This window comes from Eurosta solidaginis, chromosome 3 (assembly GCF_040869045.1).
Source record: "Eurosta solidaginis isolate ZX-2024a chromosome 3, ASM4086904v1, whole genome shotgun sequence".
In the NCBI taxonomy this organism is placed as follows: domain Eukaryota; kingdom Metazoa; phylum Arthropoda; class Insecta; order Diptera; family Tephritidae; genus Eurosta; species Eurosta solidaginis.
The window spans coordinates 25,819,593-25,831,854 of record NC_090321.1 but is presented as its reverse complement, the minus strand read 5'-3'; the positions used below and the strand labels follow the sequence as shown (position 1 = coordinate 25,831,854).

The 12,262-nt window shown below is 36.1% G+C and overlaps 1 long non-coding RNA gene across 2 annotated transcripts in view; it reads right to left on the bottom strand.

Annotated features, from left to right (window-relative positions):
* Positions 1-2,335: 2,335 nt before the first annotated feature.
* The window catches only part of LOC137246291 (uncharacterized), a 36,765-nt gene continuing 26,838 nt past the window's right edge, over positions 2,336-12,262 (bottom strand). The window contains exons 2-3 of one of the 2 annotated variants that reach the window (XR_010951440.1): positions 2,877-3,932; positions 2,336-2,769 (exon numbers count right to left, since the gene is read on the bottom strand). This is a non-coding gene — a long non-coding RNA (uncharacterized lncRNA). Of the gene's footprint in view, positions 3,933-12,262 lie in introns of both variants that reach the window. The other variant, XR_010951439.1, reaches the window with a different exon arrangement.

The window sequence follows — 12,262 nt, the reverse complement described above, 5'->3', positions numbered from 1 at the left end:
AACTTATCGGGAAGTTTCTTAAATTTCAATTACAAAATTCGTTCACAACGGCCGTGCAGCCTGTCAAGTCAAGCTAAACACAACCGTTTAAAAACGCCACTAGGTGAACAAGGAATGCTTTTTCTATAGTTTGAATTCACATCCAAGACTTTTATTTTAAGAGATGCGCAGAAGAAAGGAAGGGTTGTACTCTACAAGAGACTATAATGGATTGTATGGTGTCTGCCGTCTCACTTTGTCAACCAGAGAATGCATTACATATTGTCGGCAAAAAGGGCTCACGCATTTTTTCGCATCCGACAGCACGTTATCGCCAAAGGCGATGGAAATTTCGTCATTGTGCTTAGTGGGTGTCGATAGCGACTTTACGGTGGACCAAAGCTTACCCACACCGGCAGAGAGGTTACAATTCTTTAAGTGCTCCTCCCATTTCGCCTGCTTTTGTTCATCCACAAGCAATTTGATGCGTTGGTTTATATCCCTTATTGGGGGTCGCCGGGGTCGTTCCGTCTTATAAGGTCTCGTTCTCTCACTAGAGTTGCAGCCACCAAAAGTTGCAACAACGAGCTGCCAAGCATAAAAGTAAGTTGAGGTATGGGGTGTGTCGTGTTGGCGAAGTGTAACATGCAAGTGCGTTTGTAGTTTTTTTTGCTGTATATTATCTTTTCGGTTGAATGTCCCCAGTGTGTAAAATAAATAATCGTGTTTGACTATTGGCTGGAGAGAGCAGTGCTGTGTGATGACCATGTATAAGCATCCACGCAGCTGAAGCTCCGGGCCTAAACGCCATTGCACACGTCCTGGTCATTGCACCTTGCCAAAAGCACTGCTGCTCTTTTGTCCGTCAAGGTGCCTATCGCAAACTCAGTCAATGGATATCATAACAATTTTGTTTTAAGTTGTATGTTGTAAATTTTTTAATGAGACGTTTTTCTTATATCTATATATATAAAATTCAAATTATGTATGTAGGTATAGAACGAGTTGCGTCCTAAACGGATCGACCGATCACAACCAAATTAGCACAACCCACTAGAAACCTTCCAAGAATGGTCATAAGCTAAAAATAATATCGATATAGAAAAGGTACGTGGCACCTCCCATACAAAATAAATATATGGCACTACATAACTCTGAAGGTATTCATGGTAGAACATTGAAATTCAGTAAGAAGTTATATGAGGTCAATCCTTAACACCTCCAAGAAAATGTAGAATTTGGGAAAAGGGGGCGTGACACCTCCCATATAAATGGAATTTATCATACTGCATATCTCTGGATGTAGTCGTGGTAGGATTGTGAAAATTGGTAAGGAGCTATATGAGGTTAGGTCCTAACACCTCCAGTAAAATGTGGAATTGGGGAAAAGGGGGGTGGCACCTTCTTAAAATGAGATTTTTCAGAACTATGGCTGCCGTACAAACTTAGGTTATTATAACAGCTAAAGTTTGACTACAGAGTTGTTCGGCCGTTATTCCTTTTGGATGTTTAGTAATCTTCCGCCGTTAAAATTTTTTGTTAACTTCAGTATATCCACATCTTCTAACTAAATATGGGGTATTCCATCCCATTTCGACCAATTTTGAACCCAACCCCTTTAGAATTGGCTTTTTCTAGCTTACGAAAGACGTTTTTCAGAATTTTTTCAAATTTTTTCATCTAACTCAAAAATGTTATGAATTTAAAAAAAAAACACCGTTTTTGTTTTCAAAATGCTATAACTTTTTGAAAAATTTACCGTTTGGGTCCTTTTTTTTTAAATTTGTTTTTAAATGTACTTTTCGGAAAAAATACAAAAAAATTTTTAAAGGTTTTTTTTTAAATTTTTCAGTTTTTCGAGATTTTTCGAATTTTGCCATTTTTTTTTTCTCATAAAAAACTTCAATCAATTCTGCAATCATCCCCGCTAATCCCGAATTTTTTTATATTTTTTTTAATTTAATTGAAAAAAAAAATAAAACAATTTTTTTTTATCAATTTTATTTATATAACAAAAAAATGTAAGAAAATGATTTTTAAGTATCCTTTTCTTTATATATTATTGTAACGAATTTGCTTGTAAATCCTCTTATTTGCAATCCTCTGCTAAGTTCGAATCACTAAACTGTTGAATAAATAACTCCAATTTGTAATAATGCAAAATGGCCTTTATTAAAGTCCTTCACAATAACAAACTGTACAACGAATAGCTTGCTTAATAACCACACTGATTGATAGCTCAATGAAACTCTACTATTCAAAATAACACTGCTATTGCTCGCTAGATATCGTCTTAATCAAACTGCTTGACAACTCAAATCAAACTGAATTACTTCTTACTCGCTGGCGCCGCTTTTATAGTTTACGCTGCATACTTCTAGGCTCTTCGATTTCCAGAACTTACTAGTTGTTTCGGCTACAAAATCGCCAGCCACAACTACGTGCACAAATTATTGCTCACTCTTGTGACAACTCAGATAAGATATATGCATGTGTTTGTGCATTGCCGCTCCGCTGCTTGTATAGGTACATATGTGTAGACGCAATTATTTATTCGTTTATGTAGATACATAAAGATTGAATTATTGATGTGAATGTTTGTAGTTTACAGTCTCTCGCGCGCACATAGGCATATAAGTAAATGCATCTGTGTGTGACATCTCTCTGGGCTGCCTTATATATGTGTATACTTGATTTGATTATTAACGTAAATACTGCTTGGCATGGCCTTAGCATCGCCTTATTGATGGGATAATTTAGTGATGCTAATATCCGTGACATTATGGTAATCTACGATTAAAATAACCAGGATTAATGACTGACACAGTAAACATCTAAGTTTTCTAAAAATAATGCAACAAATTATGAATTTATTTTCTGGCGTTTAAATATCTTACAAATTCTTTGTTCTTCTGAATTTGAAACGTTTTTAACATACAAACAACCATTTTTGTCAGGAATTATGTTATGTAATTGTTGAGTTCCTGTAATCGATTTTGTTTTCAAAAATCTTTCATTCAAATATTTTACTGCTGTATTATAATCATCTTCTGGGGAAAACTTGACTGTAATATTTGGCAAGTTGTCCGGATCAGAAGTCCATTTAAAAAGTCCTTCAGGTGTCGTTATTTGATTATCAACCGCGAGTTGGAGACTTGCTCTTGCTGCATATCGTTTGGTAATGCCACCAATACCATCACACGGACCTTTGCCATGAGCAGTCGCAAAAAAGTGCCATTCGGCAGGTATGTCAAAATCATCTTCATGATAATATAAATTTACAAAGTGTTTGAAGTTTTTAAATTGTTGAGGAGCTCCATCAGAAAAATAATAAATCTTGTCACAACGTTCAGGAAAACTCTTCACATAATCAGTAATTATTTTAATAAAAACATGAACAGCAATGGCATCATGCTTATTACAATCTGAAATAAGTGCTAAGCGTTTGTGTTCAAGTTTGCCATTTACTTTATAATAAATTACTACCGGAAAAATTGTTGCCTGGTTATTGTTCCAGTGAAAACCAGATGCCGCATTTTGCACTACGAATGCGTAATTTTCTGCAAAATCACAAATAATAATAAATTCATTTGGTTTTAATGTTTCTTTCAACGTTTTTAAAAATGTAGCTTGTTCTTTGGCGATGAATGAGTGAGGTAGAAGAGTTTTTAATTAACCACAAAAATCTTCAACAAATTCTTCTTTAGGCTTAGTGAAAGATTCTAAACTGCTTCTCGGCTTTGATATCCAATACTTATAGGTAATATTCTCAATTTCCTGGTTCTCAAAACATGTCAGTAAAATATTAATCAATTCATCTACCCCTGGACAGTTATTACGTCTACCCAAATAACATTGAAACGATGGAGTTTCACCTATAATCATGCTCAAACAATCGCTATTGTGTTGAACGGGCTTTTCTGTATTTCTCGTTAAAGAATTAATATTTGCACCTGAAATGATTAAGTTAAATGAAAATTAACGCATTTATAATTATTAATAAATTTGATCAATTGAATAAAAAACAAGTAAGGAAGGCTAAGTTCGGGTGTAACCGAACATAACATACTCAGTTGAGAGCTATGGAGACAAAATAAGGAAAATCAATCTGGGGTAACCCTGGAATGTGGTTGTATAACATGTGTATCAAATGAAAGGTATTAAAGAGTATTTTAAGAGAGAGTAGGCCATAGTTCTATGGATGAACGCCATTTAGGGATATCGCCATAAAGGTAGACCAGGGCTGACTCTAGAATTTGTTTGTACGATATGGGTATCAAACGAAAGGTGTTACTGAGCATTTTAAGAGGGAGTGGGCATTAGGTCTATAGGTGGACGCCTTTTCGAGATATCGCCATTAGGGTGGGCCAGGGGTGACTCTAGAATGTGTTTGTACGATATGGGTATCAAATGAAAGGTGGTAATGAGTATTTTAAAAGGGAGTAATCCTTAGTTCTATAGGTGGACGCCTTTTCGAGATATCGCCATAAAGCTGGACCAAGGGTGACTCTAGAATGTTTGTACGGTATGGGTATCAAACGAAAGGTGTTACTGAGCATTTTAAGAGGGAGTGGGCATTAGGTCTATAGGTGGACGCCTTTTCGAGATATCGCCATTAGGGTGGGCCAGGGGTGACTCTAGAATGTGTTTGTACGATATGGGTATCAAATGAAAGGTGGTAAGGAGTATTTTAAAAGGGAGTAATCCTTAGTTCTATAGGTGGACGCCTTTTCGAGATATCGCCATAAAGGTGGACCAAGGGTGACTCTAGAATGTTTGTACGATATGGGTATCAAACGAAAGGTGTTACTGAGCATTTTAAGAGGGAGTGGGCATTAGGTCTATAGGTGGACGCCTTTTCGAGATATCGCCATTAGGGTGGGCCAGGGAGACTCTAGAATGTGTTTGTACGACATGGGTATCAAATGAAAGGTGGTAATGAGTATTTTAAAAGGGAGTAATCCTTAGTTCTATAGGTGGACGCCTTTTCGAGATATCGCCATAAAGCTGGACCAAGGGTGACTCTAGAATGTTTGTACGGTATGGGTATCAAACGAAAGGTGTTACTGAGCATTTTAAGAGGGAGTGGGCATTAGGTCTATAGGTGGACGCCTTTTCGAGATATCGCCATTAGGGTGGGCCAGGGTGACTCTAGAATGTGTTTGTACGATATGGGTATCAAATGAAAGGTGGTAATGAGTATTTTAAAAGGGAGTAATCCTTAGTTCTATAGGTGGACGCCTTTTCGAGATATCGCCATTAGGGTGGGCCAGGTGTGACTCTAGAATGTTTGTACGATATGGGTATCAAACGAAAGGTGTTACTGAGCATTTTAAGAGGGAGTGGGCAATAGGTCTATAGGTGGACGCCTTTTCGAGATATCGCCATTAGGGTGGGCCAGGTGTGACTCTAGAATGTTTGTACGATATGGGTATCAAACGAAAGGTGTTACTGAGCATTTTAAGAGGGAGTGGGCATTAGGTCTCTAGGTGGACGCCTTTTCGAGATATCGCCATTAGGGTGGGACAGGGGTGACTCTAGAATATTTGTACGATATGGGTATCAAACGAAAGGTGTTACTGAGCATTTTAAGAGGGAGTGGACATTAGGTCTATAGGTGGACGCCTTTACGAGATATCGCCATTAGGGTGGGCCAGGGGTGACTCTAGAATGTTTGTACGATATGGGTATCAAACGAAAGGTGTTACTGAGCATTTTAAGAGGGAGGGGGCATTAGGTCTATAGGTGGACGCCTTTTCGAGATATCGCCATTAGGGTGGGACAGGGGTAACTCTGGTATGTTTTTGTACGATATGGATATCAAATTAAAAATGAGGGTTTTAAAAGCGAGTGGCCCTTAGATGTATATGTGAAGGCGTTCTCGCGATATCGACCAAAATGTGGACCAGGTGATCCAGAAAATCATCTGTCGGGTACTGCTAATTTATTTATATATGCAATACCACTAACAATGTTCCTGCCAAGATTCCAAGGACTGTTGATTTCGCCTTGTAGAACTTTTTCATTTTCTTCTACTTAATATTGTAGGTGTCACACCCATTTTACAAAGTTTTTTCCAAAGTTATATTTTGCGTCAATAAACCAATCCAGTTACCATGTTTCATCACTTTTTTCGTATTTGGTATAGAATTATGGCATTTTTTTCATTTTTCGTAATTTTCGATATCGATAAAGTGGGCGTGGTTATGGTCAGATTTCGCCCATTTTTTATACCAAGAAAAAGTGAGCTCAGGTAAGTACGTGGGCTAAGTTTAGTAAAGATATATCGGATTTTGCTCAAGTTATTGTGTTAATGGCCGAGCGGAAGGACAGACGGTGGACTGTGTATAAAAACTGGGCGTGGCTTCCACCGATTTCGCCCATTTTCACAGGGAACAGTTACCGTCATAGAATCTATGCACCTACCAAATTTGAGAAGGATTGGTAAATTTTTGTTCGACTTATGGCAATAAAAGTATTCTAGACAAACTAAATGAAAATGGGCGGAGCCACGCCCATTTTGAAATTTTCTTTTATTTTTGTATTTTGTTGCATCATATCATTACTGGAGTTGAATTTTGACTTAATTTACTTATATACAGTAAAGATATTAAATTTTTTGTTAAAATATGAATTTAAAAAATTTTTTTTTTAAAAAGTGGGCGTGTTCTTCATCCAATTTTGCTAATTTTTATTTGGCACATATAGAGTAATAGTAGTAACGTTCCTGCCAAATTTCATCATGATATCTTCAACGACTGCCAAATTACAGCTTGCAAAACTTTTAAATTACCTTCTTGTAAAAGTGGGCGGTGCCACGCCCATTGTCCAAAATCTTACTAATTTTCTATTCTGCGTCATAACTTCAACCCATCTACCAAGTTTCGTCGCTTTATCTGTCTTTTGTAATGAGTTATCGCACTTTTTCGGTTTTTCGAAATTTTCGATATCGAAAAAGTGGGCGTGGTTATAGTCCGATATCGTTCATTTTTAATAGCGATCTGAGATGAGTGCTCAGGAACCTACATACCAAATTTCATCAAGATACCTCAAAATTTACTCAAGTTATCGTGTTAACGGACGGACGGACGGACGGACGGACGGACATGGCTCAATCAAATTTTTTTTCGATCCTGATTATTTTGATATATGGAAGTCTATATCTATCTCGATTCCTTTATATATGTACAACCAACCGTTATCCAATCAAACTTAATATACTCTGTGAGCTCTGCTCAACTGAGTATAAAAATCGGCCCACTCCGGGATTAGTGGGGATGATTGCAGAATTGATTGAAGTTTTTTATGAGGAAAAAAAAATGGCGAAATTCGAAAAATCTCGAAAAACTGAAAAATTTAAAAAAAAAAAACTTTAAAAATTTTTTTGTATTTTTTCCGAAAAAAATTTAAAAAAAAAAAAGATCCCAAACGGTCAATTTTTCAAAAAGTTATAGCATTTTGAAAACAAAAACGATGTTTTTTAAAAATTCATAACTTTTCTTGAGTTGGATGAAAAAATTTACAAAATTCTGAAAAACGTCTTTCGTAAGCTAGAAAAAGAAGAAAAGCCTTCAGCCAATTCTAAAGGGGTCGGGTTCAAAATTGGTCGAAATGGGATGGAATACCCCATATATATAAAGCTAAAATTATGAATGTTTGTATGTTGGTATAAATCGGGTTGCGCCCTAAACGGATCGGCCGATCACAACTAAGTTTGAATCACTCACTAGAAACTTTCCAAAGATGGTCATAGGCTAACCATAATAAAAATAATATAAACAAGTAAGGAAGGTTAAGTTCGGGTGTAACCGAACATTACATACTCAGTTGAGAGCTATGGTGGCAACATAAGGGAAAATAACCATGTAGGAAAATGAACCGAGGGTAACCCTGGAATGTGTTTTTCTGACATGTGTATCAAATGAAAGTTATTAAAGAGTATTTTAAGAGGGAATGGGCCAAAGTTCTATAGGTGGACGCCATTTAGGGATATCGCCATAAAGGTGAATCAGGGTTGACTCTAGAATTTGTTTGTACGATATGGGTATCAAATTAAAGGTATTAATGAGGGTTTTAAAAGAGAGTGGTGGTAGTTGTATAGGTGGTCGCCTTTTCGAGATATTGGCATAAAGGTGGACCAGGGGTGACTCTAGAATGCGTGTGTACAATATGGGTATCAAAAAAAGGTGTTAATGAGTATTTTAAAAGGGAGTGGGCCTTAGTTCTATAGGTGGATGCCTTTTCGAGATATCGCCATAAAGTTGGACCAGGGGTGACTCTAGAATTTTTTTGTATAATATGGGTATCAAATAAAAGAGGTTAATGAGCATTTTAAAAGGGAATGGGCCTTAGTTCTATAGGTGAAAGCCTTTTCGAGATATCGCCATAAAGGTGGACCAGGGGTGACTCTAGAATGCGTTTATAAAATATGGGTATCAAACGAAAGGTGTTAATGAGTATTTTAAAAGGGAGTGGGCCTTAGTTCTATAGGTGGACGCCTTCTCGAGATATCGCCATAAAGGTAGACCAGGGGTGACTAGAATACGTTTGTACGATATGGGTATCAAATTAAAAGTATTAATGAGGCTTTTAAAAGGGAGTGGTGGTAGTTGTATATGTGAAGGCGTTTTCCAGATATCGACCAAAATGTGGACCTGGGTGACTCAGAACTTCATCTGTTCGATACCGCTAATTTATTTATATATATAATACTACGAACAGAATTCCTGCCAAGATTGCAAGAGTTTTTATTTCACCCTGAAGAACTTTTTCATTTCATTCTACTTAATATGGTAGGTGTCACACCCATTTTACAAAGTTTTTTTCTAAAGTTATATTTTGCGTCAATAAACTAATCCAAATACCATGTTTCATCCCTTTTTTCATATTTGGTATAGAATTATGGAATTTTTTCATTATTCGTAATTTTCGATATCGAAAAAGTGGGCGTGGTCATAGTCGGATTTCGGCCATTTTTTATACCAATACAAAGTGAGTTCAGGTAAGTCCGTGAACTGAGTTTAGTAAAGATATATCGATTTTTGCTCAAGTTATCGTGTTAACGGCCGAGCGGAAGGACAGACGGTCGACTGTGTATAAAAAAGGTCGTGGCTTCAACCGATTTCGCCCTTTTTCACAGAAATAAGTTATAGTCCCAAAGTCTAAGCCCCTACTGTTCAACTTATGGCATTAAATGTATCCTAGACATATAAAATGAAAAAGGGCGGAGCCACGCTCATTTTGAAATTTTCTTTTATTTTTGTATTTTGTTGCACCATATCATTACTGGAGTTGAATACTGACATAATTTACTTATACACTGTAAAGATATTAAATTTTTTGTTAAAATTTGACTTTAAAAAAAAATTTTTTTTAAAAGTGGACGTAATCGTTCTCCGATTTTGCAAAATTTATTTAGCATACATATAGTAATAGGACAAACGTTCCTGCCAAATTTCATCATGATATCTTCAACGACTGCCAAATTACAGCTTGCAAAACTTCTAAATTACCTTCTTTTAAAAGTGGACGGTGCCACGCCCATTGTCCAACATTTTACCAATTTTCTATTCTGCGTCATAGGTTCAACTCACCTACCAAGTTTCATCGCTTTATTCGTCTTTGGTAATGAATTATCGCACTTTTTCGGTTTTTCGAAATTTTCGATATCGAAAAAGTGGGCGTGGTTATAGTCCGATATTGTTCATTTTAAATATCGATCTGAGATGAGTGCTCAGGAACTTACATACCAAATTTCATCAAGATACCTCAAAATTTAATCAAGTTATCGTGTTAACGGACAGACGAACGGACATGGCTCAATCAAATTTTTTTTCGATGCTGATGATTTTGATATATGGAAGTCTATATCTATCTCGATTCCTTTATACCTGTAGAACCAACCGTTATCCAATCAAAGTTAATATACTCTGTGAGCTCTGCTCAACTGAGTATAAAAGGAGGGTGGCACCTACCATACAAATGGAATGTTTCATACATCATTACTCTGCAAGTATTCATGCTAGAACATTGAAATCCAGTAAAGAGTTAAATTGGACCAAACCCTAACAACACTAAGGAACTAAGGGTGAGTAAGAAGCGGCACCTTCCATACGAATGGAATAATGAAAATTGGTAAGGAGCTATATGACGTTAAGTCCTAACAACACAAGTAATATATGGAATTAAAAAAAAAACAAGACAAATGGAACTTTCAGAACTATTGCTGCCTTAAAAACTTAGGTTATTTCAACACATAAAGTTTGAGTGCAGAGTTGGGTTTGGCTGTTATTCCTTTAATATTCTTTTATGTTATCTTCAGGGTTCGTATTTTTGGATACGCCTGGAGGAACCGGAAAAAAACATTTCTGTTTAATTTGATACTAATTGATGTAAGAGCAAAAGGAGACATCACAGTTGCTTTCTCAGATACCGCGGATACACTTTGTGTGGTGGACGTACAACTACGCATTTAAGTGAAACTGTCTGCAAACATCCGATACACCGATGTGCAACATAAGCAAACGGTCAGACCACAGTGAGGATGTGCGATGTGCACCACGACTCATAAATAGTCGGTGCAAGTTTTAGACCAAACCCCTACTCTTTAAGTTGTAATCACCATCCCAAAAGTGGTACTTTCCTGTTACTTGCTGGAACAGCCGCAGTTGAAGTAAATTCGTGCTTTTTTGTCTATAGACGGCTTTACGTACAAAAATTTACTCTCTTTAGAAATATGAGAGGGCAATTTTGCGGAAACACTTCAGCAGCAGCTTTTGCTAAACAACTTCTTGAAATTAATTATGGCAAAATTCCTATTTCTTTACTAACAGATTTGATTTCTTTCCTGCAAGTTTTTGAGCAATTATGAAATAACCTGAAGCTTTAATAGCTAATGTTTCTTCCAAATATTGAATCTATATTTACAAACTATAAACGACTTTGAGAAAGGCATTAAAAGAAAATGATAATAATAATAAATAAACTAGCGACCTTAAAATGAGGATGTTAATATCACTAGAACCAAGACAACTTATTAACTATTAACATACTCGTGGAAGAGTCCCCAGCTGTGCATATCCGATTGAGGTTATTTGCTCTTTTGAGCCATCAGAAATTTCTCCTCATCGGTTGATCCTTAAAAAAGGGCCGAGAATATCATAAGACTTATGCTTCGTTATTTCGATTCTCTACGCTTATGTAGTGGGACAAGGCTTTTCATCACAACACTTTAACGAACGTCATTGAAGCAATTCATTTTATCGGTAAATTTCGAAAACAAAAAAGTTTAAAACCAAGGATTCCATTGATACCGATAGATTTGTCTTTTCAATTTTAAATGCCTCAAATTTTCTATCCCTATCAATGAAGCTCAAGGACGATCATTAGCTGCGAATCAAAGGATTGATGAGCGCAATACAAACCTTTATAGCTTCAGGGCTTCTGCTACTCAATTGTCAACCTCACCTACGCGAGGGGAATCCTGTTACAAAAATGAATATATATCATTAGCTGTAGCAGAAGTCAATCTTACCAACTCATGTTTTAACCATGGCCAGTTACGCGTAGCCCGCATATTTTTATAGAAACGTGGGACAAAAACCACGGGCATAAGCTAGTATATATATATATATATATATATTAGACTGGGTCGATTTATTAACCGATATCGCGCCATCAATTTCTCGATTTGGGCTCAGGAAGAAAAGTTCCACTAAAAAAATAGTTTTCGAGACTGCGAAGTTTAATTTTTTTAACTTTTTTTCGACATTGATTTTTAAGGTTTTCTTCATGACCTACTAAAAAATTGTCATATGTATACCCTGTCCGACCCAAAAATGTCCGCTAAAAACGTTGCCGATAACAGTTTTTTGAAAAAAAAAATTTTTTATTACATACATGAAAATTTTACAATCAAATGAACATTTTTTTAGTAGGACATGAAAAAAACCTTAAAAATCAAAGTCGAAAAAAAAAAAAATAAACTTTCGTCCATACAAATCGACCCACCCTAATATATATATATATATATATACATATATATATAAACTTCGTCTGCCGGCTTGACTTTTTAAAAAAAGAATTACATTTATTTAAAAAAAGGATTTTGGTTTGTGATGCGCGAGCGCTGAACTGCCAATATACTCGATAAATTTCAGTTATATCGGGTTATTTTTGAACTTTTTCAAAACAAATTTCTATTTCGTAATCAGCAACCTAGAAAGCACTTTGTTATCAAGTTTTATACCAATATAGTAAAGTTTGGCGTGAATATTGAGTATTT